Here is a 25,072-nt window from a genome sequence, read left to right as displayed (position 1 = left end):
GCCCAATAACTCAATTATCCAATAATTGCAGTCCAGTCCCCTAAGTTTAATTAATCTCTTTTAGCCACAAAATTAATTATCAATTAATTCTTGACTAATATTAATTAAACAATATGATTTCTCCTTTAATATATTATTCATATAATATATTAATAAATCATATTTAAACCTTTCTCTCCTCAATTCATCCTACATATTGCTATGGTGAAGGCAACCCAAAAGGACCATGCTCATAATCGGGTCATGTACATACCAAAATAGTTATGGACTTAGACACTAATCCAACACTTAAGGCCTAAGATTACATTTCATTTACTAAAGAAAATATTGGATTTTCTGGAGGAACATACTAACGTTTTCCTAAGAACAATGACAAGGTTTTCATTACAAAAACATACTTATGAACTCACCAACTTAAATGTTGATACACTTTCATGTATACTCAGGGAACCAGTAGACAGGTACACTACAAGTTTTTGAGAAGACGGAGCATCCACGGTGTCTCATCTATAGTTTTGCTATATACTTTGATGCTATACAAACAATGTTGCAAATATAATATAAATACTATATTATCAATGCAATGGTTGTTGTTACTTTGATTACTATTATTCAATTGTTGTGATACAGTACATGACGTTCTCCGCCCCCGAACGTTTCCGCCGTTCTGCTTTGGGGGTGTGACAGATTGATATGAGAGCATTGTTTATAGTGAACTGAGTATATGAAACCTTGTAAGATATATAACTATAAATACAATGGGGCCTAAGTACTCTGAAAAAAAAATAATACTTTGAAAATATAAGTATTTTATAAGAAGTATACAAACATGCATACATACCAGAAACCATATCACAATAAGAACTATAAAGTATTTGGATGAGTTGGATACTACGGTTAAACCTGGATAGTTATGTAATCATATCTGGGATAAATATAGCCTTATCAACTATACTTATTTGAGATACGACCAACATGTATTTGGGAGTGATTGTGGTGTTGAACAAGTCTGAAACTTACCAACTCTATACAAAGGAGCACTAGGACCAAACGTAAAGTTAAAACACTATAGGAGTACTTTATAGCACTATAATACTAGAATCAAACACATGAAAACAAAGGACCAATGCTGGTAGATTTATAATTGCTAAGTGTATACGTAAACGTTGTATATAATTAAGATTTTATAGACTTAGAATATGTGATTTAGCTTTACTTTCTGGTCTTTGTTTGGTTGTAGACTTAGAGTAGGATCACTTATTCGAATGCCTATTTAGTCTTAGTCATATATAATTTGTATACACTATGTGATTATAGGGGGAACTAGGCACGAATCACACTATACAAATTTATTTCAAGTGTTGCTATAAATTTCATGAAATGAAATGGCGATTGTTTACTTATATTAGTAGACTTCCACTGTAAATCGCTTGATAGAACACTATAACAGTCAGGATAAGATATATCTTATTCAATATCACTTGACTCAATTGCTTGATAGCCCAAACCACCCCATCTATATTACCTTTACAAAAATCTATTTTTTTTTAGAAAAAAATAGCTATATATTCAACAATTAAAATGGTGCTATTTTTTTCTTTCAAAAATGTCACTCATAATTTTAAAAGGTTTTAGAAAAAAACAATTCATATTTAAATAACTATTTTAAGAAAAATAATATTAAGTTTTTTTTTCTCCAGAATAGAACGTAATTTCTGACCATGAAACACAATTTCTTAATAACTATGGGTAAGAATGATTCATTTTTTGTTAAAACAAAATCCAATTGGAAATTTTGATTTTTTATTTTGGAAATAAAAAACCATTGGTTTTTTTATTTCGGTTTCGGTTTTACGTTTTTTTTAATATATTTTTCGGGGTTTATTTTTTATTTCGTAGATTTTTTCATTACCAAATGTTGCTAGAATTTAACAAAAATAAATAATTTGCTAAAACATAATACAAGATGAAGTTTGTTCACATTTAGTCATTGAACTTTTTTAGATGAAAATGAACTTTAGATTTTATTCATATTTTGTCACTAAATTTTTTTTCATCATCTATTTACCACTGAATTATGAAACTGTTTGCATTTTACCTTTATGACCGAAACAAAATCGAAAATCTGCTACCCTTTCAAGTCATTATCTCCTATTTAAATGCAAATTAATCGACTACAAACCGGTTCAACCATTTTGATTGTTTGATATTTTTAGTTGATATATTTTTAAAATTTTAACGTTTTTTCACTTATTATATATATAATATTGTCCAATATGACCATAAATATAAATATTATATAATCATTACCTCTAATTTCTACCAATCTTCTTGGGCCCCTAGCACCAGACTTATAATATGGGTAGAAAAGTTAAATAATATATGTTAAATAATCAATAAAAGAAAATAATAGAATCATAAAAAAACAAAAAAGTTACAGGTTAATTTAGTCGTCACAAATGGTTTCTCTTTTATTTTTCCATTGACTTTGGATGATCATTGAATAAACTACAAATTAAAAAAAATGGTCATAAAAAATAATCAAAAGGAGGATTTGTAATATAAGAAAGATGATATGTAGTTGAAGATGACTAAACAATGAAAATCCATTTATGCATATATTAATTATGACAACTTCTTATTGTAAAAGTAAAGCAAAATCATTTAAACCTTCCAACCATAATCTAACAACCTGAACTATTTCCTCCATCTCATGTTAATAATATCATATTTCTTTTTTGGTTTATCTCAAAATAATAGCATCTTTCTAAAAAAATATCTTTTTTTTTTGCCAAAATACCTCCCGTTATTAGTTAACCTATAATGTAATTAAATGCAACAAAATGATACGATTATCACTTCATTTAATAAAGTTAATGTTGATTAATGTTTTCTTAATCTGTTTATTTTTTGTCTATAAACAATAATTTTAGGACGGAAAGAGTATTTCAGTATTAATTAATGAGGTCCATCAATATCATTAAATATAATAAATTAAAGAAAAAACTATTAAGTGATTAATTTAATTATAATAATAATTATTATGAAATATAAAAAGACATGGAAATTGTAGATCAATGTTGTACTTAGAAATATGCGTGTATATATATATATATATATATATATATATATATATATATATATATATATATATATATATATACACTTGACTTGTTAATCACATTGGAAATGACATAATATTTTACATCTTCAATACAAAAGATTCTTTGGCTTTTGTTGGATTTTTGATGGTTGTCAAACTTAGCTATTGGTGGATTTTTTCATGACAATAAAGTCCTCAACATACACAAAGACATACATAAGGGTGGCACCACGAGTTAATACAAATAAGGAGGTGTCAATCTAACTGTATATAAAACCCAATTGCACGAGAAAAGTACTAAAGGTGGTGAACCAAGCACGAGGTGCTTGTTTAAGAACATATAAAGCCTTGCGAAGACGAAAAACATGGGCTAGAAATTTGGGATCAACATAACCAGGTGGTTTCTCCATATATATAGGTTGGTCCATGTAACCATTTAGGAACAAAACTTTGACATCTAGTTGATGAAGGATCCAATTGCGCTGAACAGACAATACTAAAATAATATGAACAATAGCAACTTTGAAAAACGGAATGAAACAATGAGTATAGCCGAAACTAGGCATTTGCATGAAGCGTTAAGGCATTCAACAGACCCATCTGAGAGATATTTAGTCCAATAAATCCACTTGGACCCAACTATATTGACACCAAAAAGACAAGGTACAACGTCTCTTGTATGATTTTTACAAAGAGAGTGAATCTTATCTTCCATAGTTGCGACCTATTTAGGACGTTTAAGAGAGGATTTGAAAGGTTTATGCTCAGATTTGGGTAATAAAGTTGCCAAAAGACCAGTAGGAGTGAAATCTAGAAAAGATTTGGTCTTCATAAACACTTGCCCATTTCTTTTGAACAACGCTCATTTTATGCATCCCTCCGAATCTAACCCCACAAAACTTTCTTAATGGATCCTAATCGATCACAGATACCACAAAACTTGGAGCTGAAATCTACAAACTAGAGTGACCTATGATGCATATGCTGAAGCTCATCCTTCAACTGAATCTTACGAGTTTTGGATTGTAAGTCATAAGCCTTTTCAAGGGCACTCCAAACTTCTTCCTATGATTTGCATCCAATAGTTTCTTCCATGGATTCCTCACTGAAAGAAGAAAGAAGAAGACGGTCTTGCATACGCCAATCCTTCTTAGCTTTTTCAGCCTTAGCAACATCAGCGGGAGCAGTACTTGCAGGTAAGAGAGGAGAATCTAAGCTAACAAGAAAACCAAAAATCCCCTGCGATTACAAAAGGGTCTCAATATGTGTCTTTCACAAAAAAATAATTGGTGGAGGCAAGTTTTAGGGAAGGCATGTGAATCAAGGTGACATAGAGAAGAGATTGATATGTCTCGACTATGATGAATCCAGTCACTTCAGTAATTAGGGTAGAGGTTGTGGGAAGAACGTGAGGTGGAAGAGAAAATTATGGAAGGGATATGGTTGATACCATGTAATAATGATAAACCCCAATGATCTTGGGTGATTGCATCAAGACAAAATAAATAGAATATACAAACTAGGTACAACTAAGGTAAAAGTAAATACAACTAATGAACAACTATGGTACAACCGGAGATATTATCTACCACAAACTTTGGCAGAATAATGGTTTCATCTATATTCTTCTTATGTGAGGTGAATATATAGAGTTCATTGTATTTTTACATCGAGCCTTGAAGCAACCATTTTATATTTGTTAAAATTACTATACAATAAGTTATTACTAGAAGCATCTTCAACAATATATTTTGATTCAAGTTACTTCAAAAATTATTTTGTGATTTTAACATTTTGTTAGACAAACAATGCATCATTAAACATGTCATTTCAAATGCATCATATCATCAACAATCAACATTCAAGGGAATTCCACAATTCTTTTTCATTTTGAACATTTTGAGATATCAAACATGTCATTTCAAAAGCATTCTCTATATCAACAATAATGATTCACCTACTTAGTTTGCTTCTTTTAATTGGTTTGTTACAATATTTTATTTTCCACTATTAGAAGACCATGCATCTTTTTCTATCATCATCTATATTTTTTTTTCCCTTCGACATCATTTCTTTTGCTTATTCATCCATAATTATCAAACAAAGTATATCAATTATGATTGCTAGAAACTTGGGCACCAACTAGATTGGGTCGATAATAAATAATATTGTTTGTAGATATCTTAAGGATCATGTAACACGATTATTAAGACAAACTTAGTTTTCCAAAGTAGTGTGGTTGTAAAATTCAACATGCATGCCAGATGCATCTTGGTGTATCACGAGCTTCGATAGTTAGCAGCTTAGGCAAGTTGGATTGTCACCAAGTAGCTTTCAGAGGAAGGTTGAGTTGTCTTTGATCATTTATAGGAACAACCTCTTTCCTCTTAATCTTATATTCTTGTCAGATTTCCCATTATGCGAGTTTTCTCTTAATAGATGCATTATGACCATCATTACAAGCTCTATGCCATGGCCCCCATAGGGGTACACATGTTGAGCTATATAGATCAATCCTCCCTTTGGCCTCAAATTTGATACGCTGACCAAGCATGAGGATGTAGGCTGATTTTGCAGATTAAGCGAACCATGTTAAACGTTATGTTTTTATTTCTTTATTGAAGTTATTATTCTCTATGTGTGTGGATTCCTTTATTTTTTGTCAAAGTGCTTTCACTCTAACAATCCCCCCCCCCCCCCCCCCCCCCCCCCCGGTCTTATACCTGCCATTTGACGTTATCATGATCAAATTCATTTTATAAAATTGTACACATTGCAACACCTAACTTAAATTTCTAAGTCCTCATTTAGAACTTGTACAAATTCCTATCACACTAAATAGTCTTAGGACAATAAAGACACCAACTAGAAGGAAGGTTGTGATAGTTTTTTGTATGGTCTTTCTGGTTTGATAATTTACTCAAGAAAAATTCGATTCTTAGCTACTATTTTCTTTCTTTAATAAAGTAACATTATTATAATATTTTTTTTACTTATAAGTGATTTAAATACTCTAGGTAATATAAGAACTAAAACATAAAATACCCTGTTTGGATAGAAATAAAGTAATTATGAACAAACAATGTCAAAATAATATAAGTTATCCATTTTTTCTTAGAATCTTGAAAAATAAAATGTCAAAAGAATGTAAGTTATGAAAGTTTCCTTAATGGAATATTTATCTAAGTAGGTCTTCCTTGAAACAACATAACAAACAAAAATGATGGAAACAAACAAATTAAACAAATAATCATGCCCTTTGTATTTCAACCTACATATACAGTATGGTTATATGCCGCTTCAAGTTTTGAAGACGTAGTTCCTTCTATACTTCCTTAAACACATTTATAGATCTATTTATTTATCTTGCTTATGAAAAATATATCATATTAAATAATTCAAGTTGCATCATAATTACAGAATGAAGACGGAGGATGGGGTTTTTTTTTTATCGAGGGCCAGAGTATGATGATTGGATCTGCATTGGTTTATGTGGCCTTGCGTATACTAGGAGAAGGAAAAAATGGCACAGATGGTGCAATGGGTAGAGGCCGCAGGTGGATACTTGACCATGGTGGTGCAACCTCCATTCCCTCTTGGGGAAAGGTCTATCTTTCGGTAAAAATATAATCTATAAACAAACTATAACTAGTTCCTTATAAATAATATGATATGTGCTCTAACTAGAGTTCTATAAAAAACTTATATATGTTAGTGTGAGAGAGAAAATGTCAAGGCAAACGGTATTTATATCTCAAGACAAATAAAAAGTCATATTCTACCGGAAAAACAATGAATATTTATGACATTTCTGTGAAAGCTGTATATGTTGATATTTATGCATTAGAATTAGGAAATCTTCAGAAAAGTCACGATATTTTGGATCAGTATACGAAATAGTCTCATTTTTTTTACAAAAATGTCCTAAAAGTCGGTAAAATGTTACACGCTGACCTTTTTTTTTTTTCCATTCAGCTGATGAAAAATTAATTTGGAACTATTTCGTAAACTGAGCAAAAATATTGAAACTTTTCTGCAAAGACCGAAATATTGGGACTATTGCGTAAACTGTCCCAAAAAATATATGAAAAACGTTTTATATATTTTTACGCCTTAAGAAATGTTTTCATTTAAATGTATTTATACGTATTATTAAATATATGTATAAAAATATTTAAATAAAAAAGAACTTCAAAAACGTTTTTTTATACATGTTATAAAGATATATATTTTTTTAATATAGATTTTTAAACGTTTTTATACATGTAAATATACGTTTTTAATGATACAAACATTGTGTGGGCTTATATGAAGATGGTCATGAAGATTGATGCAAAGATACTCCTGACGTTAAGTTTTTGAAGATTGATTTTTGTTTGTCCACCATACCTAAGCATGATCTGGTCTGTTCGTTGTACCTTTCTAGTTTATAAACAAAGGCGCTAAGAGTTCTTTAAAAGTGTGTCATGTACCAGTATATGTTTTATCTAGGGGTGACAATTCATGACCTAGTATGTAACCTGTTATGAAGCCGACACAAAAATAAGTGGGTTTAGGTTGGGATTTCTGACCCACCATCATGCCAACATGCTAACCCACCAACACGTTTATTTCATGGTTTGGGTTAGGTTAGCTATTTAGGTTTGCGGGTCAACCCACAAACATGACTATATTATATTATATTACTAGGTATAAAACATGTGTATTACACGAGTTGATTAAAGAAAAAAAAAATATTACAATGTAAATACTAAGTATTTTTTAAATAAAATATTAAAATATGGAATGAATAAACATATTAATTGCAATTTATTATAATATTTATTACGTTTGATACTTTAAACATTAATTGCAATAAAGGTTTTTTTGCCGATCGTTAATCTCTAATTAGTTTTGACACTTGTCATTTTATAATATTTTTTAAATAAATAATATTCACATGTCCATTTATGGTTTTTTTCAATTTTTAAAATTAAAAAGCCACATAATCTTATACTAATCTCAACCTAAGTCATTACAACATAAAGAGTGTGGATATGAAAACATTCACACAAAGTCATAAACTCATAAAGTCATAAACATTTATTATAAATTCATAAACTCATAAAACCATTAACATTCCAATGAAATTGAAAACATTCATGTAAAGTGCAACTGTGTCGTATATTGCATTGATACATACGTAAAATTTTAATTTTTTACTAAAAATATAATGTATATATATAGTCGGGTTGGCAGATTAACTTGCGAACTCAAACAATTAACCTAACCCAATCTTCGTATAAACTAGAAATGTACAAGGAACATACTAGATTATTCTTAAATATGGTGGACACATGAAGATCAATTAATAAAACACTCAATGTCATGAGCGTCTTCGTATCAATCTTCATTACTATTTTCATATAAGCCCACACAATCTTCGTATCATCAATAACTTATCTTTATATGCATAAAAACGTTTTAAAAAGATATAAAAAACATATCTTTACATGTATAAAAAACATTTTTATAGTTTTTTTTTTATTTAAATATTTTTATACATGTATTTAATAATACGTATAAATACGTTTAAATGAAAAAAGAACTTTGAAAACATTTCTTAAGGTGTAAAAATACATAAAGTAGTTTTTCATATATATTTTGAGTCAGTTAACGAAATAGTACCAATATTTTTTATTTTATTTTATTTTTGAAGAAAAATCTTAATATTATGGGTCAGCTTACGAAATAGTCTCAAATTAATTTGTTACCGGCTGAACCGGGAAAAAGGGTTAGAATGAACCTTTTACCGGTTATTAGAACTTTTTTATAAAAAAATTATTTAGGACTATTTAGTATACCGACTCAAAACTGAGACTTTTCTTGAATTTTTTTTTTTTTTTAGAATTATCGAAATATTTTTACCCATTTCTTGGCATAACTGATGATATTCCTTGTCTATTTTCTTGCATTTATGTATGTATGTAGGTTCTTGGAATTTATGATTGGGAGGGTTGCAACCCGTTGTGAATTCTGGCTTTTCCCATCAATATTTCCTTTTCCTTTTCATCCTAATTTAACTATATATTTAAAAATTTGTATCTAATATTTCCAACATGCTTTCCTTGATTTAATAAAAATTAGAATCCATCCGAATAAAACAAAATATAATTTTTAGTTATACTCGCTCACACTCTTTATGTTGTAATGACTTATACAGCCGAAATGTGGTGTTATTGTCGGACAACCTACATGCCTATGTCATATTTATATGGAAAAAGAATACAAGGACCCATCACTCCTCTTGTTTTAGCATTGTGAAAAGAAATCCACTCCACCCCTTTTGAGGATATTAATTGGAATAAACAACGAAATAATTGTTGTAAGGTTGGTATCTTTCTTAAGACCGTGACCTCAAAATTAGCACCAACTTTTGAATTAATGGAGTGTATATATATATATATATATATATATATATATATATATATATATATATATATATATATATATATATATATACACCCAAAAGTTCTTTTAAAAACCAATATTTTTATGAGAACCTGATTATTTTATTTATTTATTTTTTACATTCAAAATTTTTTAAAACCAACACAATCTTAGGTCACTGTCTAGACTAGTCACAACATAAAAATAAAAAATAAAAATGTTATTTGTTTGTAATGTGCATATATGCATATTTGAAAATGCATAATATATATATATATATATATATATATATATATATATATATATATATATATATATATATATATATATATATATATATATATATATGGATATTTAAATATGCACAAATATGCAGATGTGCACATTTATAGTTTTCATCAGTTTTTTTCTTATATTTTGACCTATGAATGGTCTAGACGGCCCAAGGGTGGTGTGGTAGTGTTGGTTTTGAATGTTTTTGGCCGGGAAGGAGTTTTAAAGTTCTTACAAAAATATATATATGTTTCTTTTTGTAGAAGGACTTGTACTATCCACATTCATTTCTTCAAGATGTTTTGTGGCATACCCTTCACTACATTACCGAGCCCGTCTTTAAACATTGGCCATTTTCGAAACTACGAGGGAGATCAGTTGATAGAGTTGTTAAACTAATGCGCTATGAATCACAAGAGACTAGATACATGACCATAGGATGCATTGAAAAAGTAAGCTACATGATGTTGATGTAAAGAAACAAAGAAAATTACAATAAAATGAATTTTCTACATAAAAACATAACGAATATCTTATTTTGTTTCGGACAGAGTCTACAAATGATGTGCTGGTGGGCGGAGAATCCAAATGGTGATAAGTTCAAATATCACTTAGCCAAAGTTCCAGATTACTTATGGATTGCAGAAGATGGAATGACAATGCATAGTTTTGGTAGTCAAGTGTGGGATTGTGTTTTTGCAACTCAAACAATTATTGCTAGTAACATGACTGAAGAATACGCTGATTGTCTCAAAAGGCACACTTCTATTTAAGAGAATCTCAGGTTGTTTTTTAGCAATATGCATGCATGATTATTTTTTCAAACTTTGATAGATTTATTAATTATACAACTAAACTACATACAGATAAAAGAAAATCCTTCAGGAGATTTCACTCGGATGTATCGACATTTAACTAAGGGATCATGGGCCTTCTCTGATCAAGATCAGGGATGGGCTGTCTCCGACTGTACAGCTGAAGCGCTAATGGTACATGCATGCAATTTAAATTGGTTCTTTCTCTATATACATAAATCATGTAATTAATTATCATTTATCTTACCATGTAGTGTCTACTCTTTCCATCAAACATGCCCAAAAAAATTGCTGGAGAGAAAGATGACACTACCCGACTATATGAGGCAATGAATGTGCTTCTTTACCTACAAGTATGATACATTCATCTTAGAAATGAATATATTTCATCATTTTTAGTTTGAAAAAGTAATTATATGTTTTATTTAAAGCAAAAACAATGAACAAACCCGTGGTACCATTTTATGTTTTCTCCTCATTTAGAGTCCTATAAGTGGAGGATTTGCTGTCTGGGAGCCACCAATTCCAAAACCACTTCTACAGATTCTTAATCCTTGAGAGATGTTTACAGATATTGTTGTTGAGAAAGAGTAAATCTCCAACATAGTCATTACTGACATATTATCAATAGTGATCTATAATTACAACTACTTAAGCCAAATGTATGCCAAAACATATAATTAAATGAAAGTAATAACAAAAGATATTGGTCAATATATTAATAGAAGTTTTCATAAAAACCAATGGTTATTAATATCATATATCTTTGGTGAATTAGGCATGTAGAACCCTCAGCTTGCATTATTGTAGCTCTGATAGAGTTCAACCGTATTCATCCAACACACAGAAAAGAAGAAATAGAACTCTCAATTTTGAATGGAATACGCTAACTTGAGGAAACACAATGGCATGATGGTTCATGGTAAGCTGTATAGTAGGAATTCTATTTTTCTATGACTACTTTGAGATCCTTAAACTCTTCTTTTGGCTTGTTGATAGGTATGGTTACTGGGGAGTATGCTTCATATATGGAACATTCTTTTCCCTAAGGGCTTTAAGTTATGCTAGAAAGACATATGATAATAATAAAGCAATATGTAAAGGTGTCAAATTCTTACTTTCGAAACAGAATGAAGAAGGGGGATGGGGAGAGAGTCGTGTATCTTGTCCTACTGGGGTAATTCATATATTTGCTCACAAGTAACATGAATTTGATTACGATGAGTTATAGTAATAGCTAAAGTGGTTATGATATGATATCTAACACAAAAGGAAAAGTAAGCTATTAATTAATAAAACATAAATGTGCAAGCTTTAAAGCTATAGTTCTATTCTTTGTCTAGGTTTATACGCCGTTGGATGGGAACCGAACAAATTTGGTGCAAACATCTTGGGCAATGCTTGGTCTTATGTTCAGTGGACATGTTAGTTTCAATGAATTTATTTATGGGTGGAAATTATAGACTTCTATTAAAATTGGTCAACTAGGGTTTATATTAGTTATAATGTTTCAACCCAATAAAGAAAGTTTAGCTAAAAATGGACAGAACATGGTAACAATGAATTAAACTATACTTTAACCATAGACTAACACATCCTCTTGGTTTTGAACCATTTTCAACTCCAATTTAGGTTGTGTTTGGCCTGCCACGGCTAGCTTATTTTTTGAGCTTTTTTAAGTTGTCATATTTGGCAAGTCAAAATGTAGTTTATAAGCTAGCTTTTTAAAAAGCTACTTAGACTAGCTTTTTAGGAGCTTTTTAAAATTTTCCAAATATACCCCTTAATTAATTATAAAAACACATTCTTTTAAATGTCATTTTATGTCATTTCATATTTTTCAGCTAGCTTTTCAGCTAGTTTTACCAAACGTCATTTTTTATCAGCTATCTTTTTATTTAAAAACTAGTTTTTTAGTTATCAGCTAGTTTTTCAGCTAACAACTAGCTTTTCAGCTAGTACACCAAACATAGCCTTAAAATGTTTCATATCAATTAACTACATGGAGGTGTTTAATAACTTTTAAAATTATATATAAATTCAAAATACATGACAGTTCTAATAAGTTTTTTTTACAATCATATTTAATAACCCAATTATTAATTTTAATTAATGATATTCAAAATATGGATCAAAAAAACTTTGGTTGGCCAAACTAATACGGTAGTTCAAGTTAGAGAAAAGAGAAAAAAAGACTCAAATGAAATTCCATTTCGTAACTTGCTAAAATGATTTCATAAATCCGAATATAAAATCACACTATCATAAGGATGACATCATAAATAATTTAGCTAAGGCAAATAATTTTTATATATTTTTTCTCCATACACAACAACTTATCTTTTATAGAGTTTTGCAATACAATATTTTAAAAGATAAATTTTGATGTAAGGTTAAAAGTTGTAACAAAAGTTTAGGCTATGATAACAACCAACTAGGATTAATGGAAATTACCGGAGCTTGCAAACGTTAACTCAAGGATTAGTCATTTTTCCACCTCTAAATTGCTTTAAAGGTTTAGATAAAGCAGCAAAGTTGTTGATTAACGCTCAAATGGATAATGGAGATTTTCCTCAACAGGTAATCCCTAAAAAATCCAAAGCATTGAAAGTCATACTTCTATTAAGCCCACGATAAATAAAATTCAAGACTTTCATTGGGTGTGTGTGCTATATATATATATATATATATATATATATATATATATATATATATATATATATATATATATATATATATATATATATATATATATATATATATATATATATATATATATATATATATTCCCCTCTCCCTATTTTTTTATAAGAAGGATAGTATTAGTTTGCACCCAAATTAATTGTTCAATCTCCGCAAGCACCAGCACACACACACACAAACATATATATATATATATATATATATATATATATATATATATATATATATATATATATATATATATATATATATATATATATATATATATATATATATAATATGTTTTTTAAATATCTGTATTGTACGTTACCCTATTTACACAGGAAATTGTTGGAGCCTGGATGAAAAATTGCTTGCTACAGTATGCACAACACAGGAACATTTTCCCATTATGGGCACTTGGGGAGTACCGTAGACGTGTTTGGTTACATAAAGAAGGCTATTCAAATGTAAGTTACCATAGCCGACACTAAATTCGAATCCTAAGGTGTGATTTATGAAACCAAAATATAGACCAAATCATGTATTATATTTTAAGTATCAAATCCTTGAAAGTCTTAGTATACATATATATGGTAAATGTGTAATCCATAAAATGATAGATGTGATGATTTTTGAAATAGATGAAACTTAAGTACTTGTGGCTATATCATTCCCATGTTCTAAAATATATATCTTTGTACATATTTGTTACTAATCTTTTTTATATTTATGTTACTCCAATGACCTTCTCCAATGGAAGAAGAAAAACCATAAACAACAAATAAACATTACTAATATACAACATGCATCATATAACCCAGTTTTCAACCGAGTCTCGTATATAGGGCGAGGCCCATGTGGAATTTTATAAAGAATTCGGTTTTAAACCGGGTCTTATAAACATGGATAATCATAATTATAGACCAAAGTGGAAGGGGAAAGGCAGTGACGAATGTGGTGGTTCGGCAGAAAAGAGGTAGTGAAAACATAAAAGATTTGGTATGGCTTTGGGGAAATATCTCCTTTTCCAAGAGACTAGTAACAAACTGAAGCAAACCATGTTAATATCAAACTTAAAAAGATACCCACCAACAACAAATTACACCTAAAATCTATAAATCCAAAACAAACATTGTAGAAATAGACCTTAGAGCATGTAATAAGTGTTATTGTGGGTCGCCATTGTCAAATATATTAGAACTCTTCCAAACTGAATCAGGCATCAACACTAGTAGATATGATTCCAAATTCCAAATAAACCCCAAATGAAGTTTAGAAAGTATTATAAATAAAGAAAAAACACAAACCTTATTGAAGATGTTGAAAACGAAGATGGTGTAGATGAAGGTAGAGGAGGACTCCGCTGTGTAAACTCAACCAAAAGATAGGGTATCGTTTTGGGGAATGTTATGTATTTAATGTTCTTGATGAGACACAGGAGCGACATATTTTGGGAGAATGGAGGGAAATGAAAATTTCAGAAATGAAATGAGCAGAAACTAAAAAAATTGACCTTGCTTTTTGAAGGAGAATAAAAAAAATCCAAGAAATATCATTACATAAATCTCAGTTTCTTTTGGATAAATGGGTTGTATATGTTTTTATTTTAAAAAATGTGGTTTCTACAATATATAACCTGATTTGTTTTAAAAGTGGGTCCTATACGCCATTTTGTAGTAGTGTGTTTGCATATATAGTTGTTGAGAAAGAGTACATCTCAAACAAAGTCATTATTCCATATTATCAATAGTGGTCTTTAATTACAACCACTTATGTGACATCTCGAAATTTTAGGCATACAATTCTGTTTGTAATTTAACTCATCCAATTTTGGTGCATCTAATGTAAAATAAATGAGTTCGTTTCAAATAATATAAGATGTCAGATTATACATTACTTCCAAATGTGTAAACTATCAACCGAATCAAACCGCTAAAACTACAACACTAATTAATGCGTCTGAAAAATTGAAATTTCATATTAAACAATTTTGAGCAAAGCAAACATTCAAATATTATAGTACATGTTCTTCTATTTCCGAAAATATAAATAACGCCCAAAATAGAGTTTGTATGCAAAAGGTACGGCAATATTAAGATAACGGACAATAAAACACTGGTTTTCTTTAAACGCGTAAAACCAAATCGATCCGTTGAGGCACTTACATTCCTCTGATGGAAATTCCGAGAATGTTTTTGGACTCAGGTTTTAGCCTAGTATTTAATTTCATACTCACAATATTTCTAGCAAAAGTATTTGCGAAAACCGAAAAATCGAGCGTAACAGACTATTTAGACGCGAAACTTTAAACACGATTTTCCGGAGTTCCGTAACTCGAAAAATTAATCCGTATGAGTTTTTGGAATCCTCGAATTAAACTCTATCTATCGGCACGTTGGAAAAAATTCTTGACATTCGAATTCGGATGCACCTGATTATGAGTGTGTTTGAGCATTTAATGAGGTTGTAACCCAAATGTGGGGCCCACAAGATTAGAAATTAGATTGTTTTTCCTTCCACCTTATGACTCCCCACGTGAACACCCTCCACCATTCCTCCTTATGTATACTCAACCCTAGGTATAAGTTATGGTTTATGATGTGATAGAGAGTATGGCTTCAAATAAGTATGTATGTGTGTGTTACTATAAATAGAAATGCATTGTCACCCCAAAACCTCACTCTAAAACACAACATCCCTAAAACTCCCTCCTTTCTAATCTCTCTCGGTTCTCTCCAACACACAACACCACCAACATCACCATCATAACCCACCCTCTTTCACCACCTTTACACCACCTCCCTTGATCAAAACTCCTCCCAAACACCATCCTCACCCCCTCTCTTCCCCTCATCGAGTTCTTCCAGAAAAGGGTAAGAAAAACTGGACATCAACCTTGTTGCCACTAATCTACCACCACAAGACCACCCACAACCACCTCCTTCTTCCACTTGTAAACCTGTAACTTCCAAAAATTATGACAAAAAAATTCATTTTTTTTTATTTCGGTAAAAACAATATTCCAAAACATTGTTTATACAACCCAATAAAATACATATGTCAAACATCATGAAAATCAGAGTATGCCCCATAAACAGAATCCATATGGTGTGTACGATGCAATCATCCCAAGCTCTTCCCTTTGGAACCAGAATTACCTGAAACATAAACTAAAAACCGTAAGTAAAAAGCGTAGTTGTAACACCTGTTTCAGGTATTAATTGATTTAGTTACTGTGGGGGGGGGGGGGTGCATGGACTCGACGAGTTGTGAGTTCAACTCGTCGAGTAGGGACATTTAATCTTGGACACGGATTGGGACCAATTTGGCGAGTTGGAGCTGTAAAGAGAAAACCCTAATTTCAGGGATTGCAACATATATAAGGGTCATAATCAGCCCTTGTGGCCTCCCTTAGCACCTTATCATTCCAGAGAGAACTGTTTTCGGCTGTAAACCCCACTTGAGTGAGAGGAAGAGCTTGGTTTAGCAAACTTGGAGTGTTAAAGAAGGGATTTAGAAGTAGGAACCAGAAGGGAAGCAGTGGATCCAACATCTACACTGTATTGGTCACCATTTTAAGGTAAAAAGTCGTTACCTTGAACTATAGATTCATAGATCTCTCCTCTTTCAAGTACATGACTAGGGATGAGCAAAAACCGAACCGTAAACCAAAAAACCGAAAAAAAACCGACATAACCGAAACCGAAACCAAAGCAATAACCGACGGTTTAGGTTTGAATTTTACAAAAACAGAAAAATAACGGTTTGGTTCGGTTTTGACGTATAAAACCGCCCATAAAAACTGAACCGACCCAAATATATATTATTTGTATTATGATTTAATCTTTTAGTTTTAGACTTTAGACTTTATCTCTTTAATACTTTATGTTTATTTTCAACAAGCTGTTAATAGTGTTAAACTTTGATCTTTTGAACACTTTTATGCTTTTATAATACTAGAATTCGTACTCTTTATTTTAGTATATTTAAAGTAGATACAATACTATTTATCGCAACGTATTTTCACTAGGGTTGAACCCAAAAATTAGAAAAAAAACAGGAGCTCATAAACCCACGGTTTAAAACCGAAAACCCATAAACCCAACCCGGAAAACCGAAAAACCGACCCATGTAAAAACCGAACCTATATGGGTTTAAAAACCGAAAAACCGACTTTCTACGGTTTGGTTTGGTTTTAGCCAAAAACCGACCCAAACCAACCCATGCTCATCCCTATACATGACCATTTTGGGGCAAATGGAGTCCAAATTGGGAGCTGGACGTATCATAAGGATATGGTTCCAGATCTAGACCTCCTTAGGTTCCCAATGTCATAAAGTTGCTTCCTTTATGTAGCTGAACCCCTTTCCATGCATTAAAACCTTATATGAAGTCAACATGGACTGTTGACCTTAACTATGGACCTTGACTTTGACCAGGGTTGACCTGAGAGTGATTATGAGATGGTGCTAAGTTAATCACTTGATGATTATAGGCAGTTAAGAAGGAGCAGCGTGTGGGATATATTTGACTTCAGCTTACCAGTTCAGTTATCAAGAGGTGAGTCTTCTCACCATACGATTGGGTCTAAGGCACCAAGGTCGGCCCATTTTCTGATAATTGGTATACTCGTTGTGTAGAGATGTGTGGTATGATTACGTGGTTATATGCGGTAGAGATAGCCTTTATGGCTATTGTAGAGATAGCTTTATAGATAATGGTAGAGATAGCCTTTATGGATAATGGTAGAGATTGCTTTTATAGCTAACGGTAGAGATAACCTTTATGACTAATGGTAGAGATAGCTTTACAGCTAAGATGATATGTGATATGTGGTAGAGGAAGCTTTTACAATTGTTATGATATGTGTTATGTGACTTGTGTGTTTTAGGTACATCGGAGCCCAAGGGCAAGGGCAAATCTTGATGGTGTGGCGTGCACTCACTCGAGCGTTTATCACGGGACACTCTAATGTTTGGAATAAAAGTTTCATTTGAGTTATGTTTTGAAAACAATTATAACTAGATTTTTCTTAATGTTGGAATTGTGTTTGATTATTTTAAAATGAAAAATACCTTTGTAAAATTTTGGTCGTTAAAAATTGGTATCAGAGCCTTGGTTTGAGGGATTCGGGCACACTCTCGGGTGTGTGAGGACTCAAACTAAGGAAATGGTAACATTGTTTTCCAAAATAAAATGAAAAAGCTTTTAAAGAAAGGAAAAGACGAGAATGCAACGTGCGTGATCAGCCGAGCCAAGTAAGTGGTTTCCCCAATGTGTTAGTCATGTTATACTGATACTTGAGCTTTATTGATCATATAGAATTGCTATGTGTATGTTTTTAAACTTGTATATGGTTAGGAGCTTATAGCCTCAGAATGATTGATTTGGCCTTATTTCCTGTTCCTTGTTTGGTTAAGGACCTAGGGTAGAATCTTTTATTCGAAAGTTTACTTGATCCTTTTCTGTGTACAATTTGCATGCATAAAGGCAACCTGTTATGATTGGTCTGATTGATATGAGTAGAGCAAATCTTAGGACAGCCTGCAATTTGATGTATGCGGTAGTTTGTGGGATATGGTTTAGTTTCGGGATGAATTGAAGTTATCAGGTAGAGCATTGCAAAAAGGTACAGGTAGGTGTGGAAGGTAGTACTGGGCCCGTACTACTGAAGGCACAGGACATGTACCAAAACCAATGTTAGATCTGGCAACTTCAAGGAGGACTGGTGTAGGAAGATCCCTTATATGGTAATCCTGATCATTATGATTTATGACATTTCAGTTCCACATGGTAGTGACACGATTTGGAGCAGGGGGATTAGGCTCGGGATCAGTCGACACTACCAGAGACATTGATAAGAGGCTGCGTGAGCTTATTGCAGCCGAGGTTACCAGGGGCATCCTTGACGCTACCTCAGTCATTTCTGGAACAGTCAAGGAGGGTATGATGGAGATTATGGAGGAGAGACTCAGGGCATTCAGGGTGGAGATTGTTGCGGGTCAGGTTGGGGCCCGAATTCCCTCATTACGGGAGTTCAAGGCATACGGGGCGCCGGAGTTTTTCGGGGTCCAGGACCCCATTTTTAGCCGATGCTAGGTGGTGGATATCAAGAACGCCCAACGCACGAGTTCTTGCCTGGATGCGGCAAAGGTGAGATTTGCTTCTTTTATGCTGAGAGACCGGGCCCAAGATTGGTGGGGCGAGGTTACTAGCCAGGTGGGAGAAGCCGGTGTGACTGAGATGACATGGGCCGAGTTCATTCGGTGATTTGACATGGAGTTTGCACCAGCCATTGAGGTGCAATGACTTGTGAGAGAGTTTCATGACCTGCAGCGGACCATCGAGACTGTGGTGGAGATCACCACCAAGTTTCGGGAACGAGGTTTGTTGATCCCTCAGTACACTACTGATGAGGACATGCAGAGGACGAGATATCATTCCATGTTGAGGGATGATATTCGAGAGTTTGTGAGCTTTACAGGGTGCAAAACCCTGACTGAGATGGTACAGAAGGCCCGAGAACGGGAAATGGAGTTGGACTTCCACGCGAAGCGGAAGCCTGAGCAGGCCCAGGCAGCAGTAGGTCAAACTAAGAAGCCTAAGACCTTCGATACTTCCAGCAGGGGTCAACAGGGTCAGGACCAGTGTTTCAAGTGCAGTAGGGTGAACAGTGGAGCTTGTTATGTCACAGGCTCGGGACGCTATGCATGTGGTCAGCAGGGCCACTTGATTAGGGACTGCCCCGCGAGGAGCTTGATTTGTTTTCACTGCAACCAGACTGGACATAAGCGGGTCAAGTGTTCGAGGTTGCAGGGAGGGGGAGGAGCGGTGGCGGCTCATGCGCCCGCCACATTGAGGATTACCTATGGCCTCCCTGCCAAGGCGGATGTTCCAACAGTGAACAGCCACACATTTTAGTTGACCACCGAGGAGGCTCAGGCAGCGCCAAACGTTGTGGCTGGTACGTATATACTATTCTCTACTCTTTATGATTTGTATGATTTATGTGTATATTATGCTTATATAGGGACCTTTTTGGTCAATGGTATGTCGGTGCATGTTTTGTTTGATTCGGTTGCTACCCGATCGTTCGTGTCTCTTGCGCTTAGCAAGAAGTTTCAGGACGCGCCTGAAACTCTGGATTCCCCACTCGAGGTAGAGATTGCAGATGACCGCACCATTAGTGCTGTGAGGGTGTATCGGGACTGTGTCTTGAATGTGCTTGGTGAGAGGTTTTGTGTCGACCTAGTCTCGACACCGTTGCGAGGGCTGAAGGTGATTGTCGGGATAAATTGGTTGGGGGCAAACAGGGCCATAATTGATTGTGAGCATCAGTTGGTGAGGGTTCGAACCCCAAGTGAGGGAGAACTAGTGATACATGGTGATATGGCCTCGCAGGGGCCGATTCTCTATTCGGCTGTGAGGGTTAGGAGATTTCTGCAGTAGGGATGTACAATATTTTTGGCTTATCTCAGATACGAGGGTTGAGACCACGACGGATGTGGGCAGTGTACCGGTTGTACAAGACTTTTGGGACGTTTTCCCTGATGAGTTACCGGGAGTGCATTCGGAGAGGCAAGTGGAGTTTCGCATCGACTTGGTACTTGGTGTTGCTCCGATAGCAAAGGCACCATATTAGTTAGCACCACCTGAGATGCAAGAGTTATCTACGTAGCTACAGGAGCTGCTAGACCGAGGGTTCATACGTCCAACCAGCTCCCCGTGGGGAGCACTGATCCTTTTCATGAAAAAGAATGATGGATCACACAGGATGTGCGTCGATTATAGAGAGTTGAAAAAGCTAACGGTGAAGAATTGTTATCCGTTGCCAAGGATCAATGATTTGTTTGATCAGCTTCAGGGTGCCTCTTGGTTTTCCAAGATTGATCTACGGTCGGGATACCACCAGATGAGAATTCAGGATGAGGATATACCGAAGACGACATTCAGGACTCGGTATGGGCATTACGAGTTTGTAGTGATGTCGTTTGGGCTCACCAATGCCCCAAGTGCGTTCATTGGTCTCATTAATAGGGTATGTCGACCGATCCTGGATCTGTCAGTGATCGTTTTTATTGATGATATATTGGTCTATTCCAAGACCAGGGTGCAACATGAACACCATTTTAGGGAGGTACTGGAGACCCGAGGACGGAGAAGCTTTATGAAAAGTTCTCCAAGTGTGATTTCTAGCTACGGGAGGTACAATTTTTGGGGCATATCATCAATCAGGAGGGCATTTTGGTCGATCCAGCCAAGGTCGAGGTTGTGATGCGGTGGGAAGTACCAAAGAACGCATCAGAAATTCATAGCTTCTTGGGTTTAACGGGCTATTATCGGAGATTTATCTAGGATTTCTCCAAGATTGTTGTGCCATTGACCCGCTTATCCAAGAAGAATGTGACCTTTTGATGGGGCACGGATCAGTAGATGGCTTTTGAGACCCTGAGATGGAGGTTATGCGAGGCTCTGATCCTAGTACTACCCGAGGAGTTAGACGATTTGGTGGTGTACTGCGACACATCGATTTCAGGGTTGGGTGCGGTACTGATACAGAGGGGGCACGTAATAGCTTACACCTTGAGGTAGTTGAAGCCCCACGAGGCGAATTACCCCACTCATGACTTGGAATTGGGGCAGTGGTGTTTTCCCTTAAGATTTTGAGACACTATTTGTATGGGGTGTGGTGCACCATTTATACCGATCATAAGATTTTAAAGTATTTGATGGATCAGCAGAAACTCAACATGTGTCAGAGGAGGTGGGTGGATGTGCTGAAGGATTATGATTGTGAGATTCTATACCATCTAGCGAAGGCCAATGTGGTGGCCGATGCTTTGAGCCGTAAGACAGCAGGGTCCCCGATTAAGAACCATTGTATGAGGATGACAATGATTTGTCCTTTATTGGATATGATCAAAGAGTCCCAGGTTTAGGGAGTGAAGTAAGAGAATTGGAAGATAGAGAAAATCCAAGGACAATATCCTTTGTTTGTTTAGGATTAGCGTGGCCTCTTGACACAGTGTAGTTGGGTGTGGGTACCGGTGACTAGGGGAGTGAGACAGAAGATATTAGTGGAGGCACATAAGTCCAAGTTCTCTATACATCCAGGAGCTATGAAAATGTATAGCGACTTGAGCTTGAGTTATTGGTGGCCCTGCATGAAGCAGGAGATCGCCTGGTTCGTGGAGCGGTGCTTGACCTGCAAGAAGGTCAAGGTCGAGCATCAGCAGCCTCATGGCAAGGTACAACCACTACCCATTCCCATGTGGAAGTGGGAAGAGATCACTATGGACTTCATCACGAAGTTACCAAGGAAAACTAGGGGTGTGGACGCCATTTGGTGATCGTAGACAGACTAACAAAGAGTGTCGACTTCATTCCGATTTTCAAGGGTATATCCACAGAGAAGTTGGTGGATATTTACGTACGAGAAATGGTGGCTAGGCATGGGGTAGCAGTGTCGGTAGTCTCAGACAGGGATGTCCGGTTCACATCCAGGTTCTGAAAAAAGTTCCACGAGGAACTAGGTACTTAGCTACATTTTAGTATGGCATATCACCCCCAGACCGAAGGCCAGACCGAGAGGATGATCCAGACACTAGAGGACATGCTTCAAGCATATGTGCTGGATTTTGGAGGGAGTTGGACACGTACCTCCCACTGGCAGAGTTTTCGTATAATAACAGCTATCATGTCAGTATCCATTGAGCTCCATTCGAGATGTTATATGGACGGCGGTGTAGGCCCCCGATGTGTTGGGACGACAGTGGGCATCGGGTCATGGGGAGCACTGAGGTAGCGCTCAAGACAACCACAGGTGCGCGACCGGCTGCAGGTCGCGCAGAGCTGTAAGAAAATTTATGCTGACAGACGACGATCGAATCTTGAGTTCAAGATGGGGGATTTTATGTTGCTAAAGGTGTCTCTGTGGAAAGGAATTATCAGGTTTCGGAAGAGGGACAAGCTGGGACCTTGGTTTAGAGGCCCGTTCAGGATCACGACCCGGTTGGGCAAGGTGGCATATCGCCTGGATCTGCCAGAGGAGCTTAGCCAGATTCACAACACCTTCCATGTGTCGTAGCTTCGAAAGTGTCTCACTGACGAGTCTGCAGTCATTTCATTGGGCGATATTCAGGTGGATGAGAGCATGAACTATATTGAGAAGCCTGTTGCGATCCTTGATAGGAAGATCAACGTTCTTTGGAATAATGAAGTAAGACTGGTAAAGGTGGAATGGCAGCACCGAAGGGGCTCTAAATGGACTTGGGAGCCGGAAGAGGAAATGAGAGAGCACTACCCGGAGTTATTTGGGTCAGCAGACTTTAAGGACGAAGTATAGTTCAAGTGGGGGAGACTTGTAACACATTTTTCAGGTATTAATTGATTTAGTTAATGTGTAGGGGGGAGTATGGTGCATGGACTTGACGAGTTGTGAGTTCAACTCGTCGAGTAGGGATATTTAATATTGGACATGGATCGGGACCAACTCGGCGAGTCAGAAGGCCCGACTCGGTGAGTTGGAGTTGTAAAGAGAAAACCCTAATTTGGGGGTTGCAACATATATAAGGGTCATAATCTGCCCTTGTAGTCTCCCCTATTACCTTATCATTCTAGAGAGAACTGTTTTCGGCTGTAATCCCACTTGAGTGAGAGGAAGAGCTTGGTTTAGCAAACTTTGAGTGTTGAAGAAGGGATTTAGAAGATGGAACGAGAAGGGCTCGGCGAGTTGACGAGTTAAGCAAGGAACTCGACGAGTGGCTGGTTATACTCGACGAGTCGAAGTCAACATGGACTGTTGACCTTGACTATGGACCTTGACTTTGAACAGGGTTGACCTGAGAGTGATTATGAGATGGTGCTGAGTTAATCACTTGATGATTATAGGCAGTTAAGAAAGGGCAACATGTGGGATATTTTTGTCTTCAGCTTACTAGTTCAATCATCGAGAGGTGAGTCTTCTCACCATACCATTGTGTCTAAGGCACCAAGGCCGGCCCATTTTGTGATATTTGGTATACTCATTGTGTAAAGATGTGTGGTATGATTACGTGGTTATATGCGGTAGAGATAGCCTTTATGGCTATGGTAGAGATAACTTTATAGCTAATGGTAGAGATAGCCTTTATGGCTAATGGTAGAGATAACTTTTATAGCTAACGGTAGAGATAACCTTTATGGCTAATGGTAGAGATAACTTTACAGCTAAGATGATATGTGATATGTGGTAGAGGAAGCTTTTACAGTTGTTATGATATGTGTTATGCGACTTGTGTGTTAGGGTATGCTCTGGGGAACTCACTACGCGTTAGCTTACAGTTTGTGGAGTTGTTTAAGGTACATCAGAGCCCAAGGGCAAGGGCAAAGCTTGATGATGCGGCGTGCATTCAATCGGGTGTTTTTCACATGACACTCTATTGTTTGGAATAAAAGTTGTATTTGACTTATGTTTTGAAAACAATTATGACTGGATTTTCTTAATATTGGAATTGTGTTTGATTATTTTAAAATGAAAAATTCCTTTGTAAAATTTAGGTCATTACATTAGTGATTTCCCAAAATACCACATACCATGCATATCATATAACAGGGCCCACCCAAATGAGATACGGGCCCCGCTGACACTCGAATAATAATGAGATACGATCCCCACTTACACTCAAATAATAATCAGATACGGGCCCCACCCACACTCGAATAACCCCCCCCCCCCCCCCCCGATAAACATACATATACAAGGACATACAAATATCACACAGACAGC

The 25,072-nt window shown here is 35.1% G+C and overlaps 1 pseudogene; it reads left to right on the top strand.

Annotated features, from left to right (window-relative positions):
• LOC111885959 (dammarenediol II synthase-like) overlaps positions 1-13,811 on the top strand; it is a 44,646-nt pseudogene extending 30,835 nt beyond the window's left edge.
• Positions 13,812-25,072: the final 11,261 nt, after the last annotated feature.

The sequence above is a fragment of the Lactuca sativa genome, chromosome 1, assembly GCF_002870075.4.
Source record: "Lactuca sativa cultivar Salinas chromosome 1, Lsat_Salinas_v11, whole genome shotgun sequence".
NCBI classification, from domain to species: Eukaryota; Viridiplantae; Streptophyta; class Magnoliopsida; order Asterales; family Asteraceae; genus Lactuca; species Lactuca sativa.
This window is presented reverse-complemented; position numbering and strand designations above follow the sequence as displayed.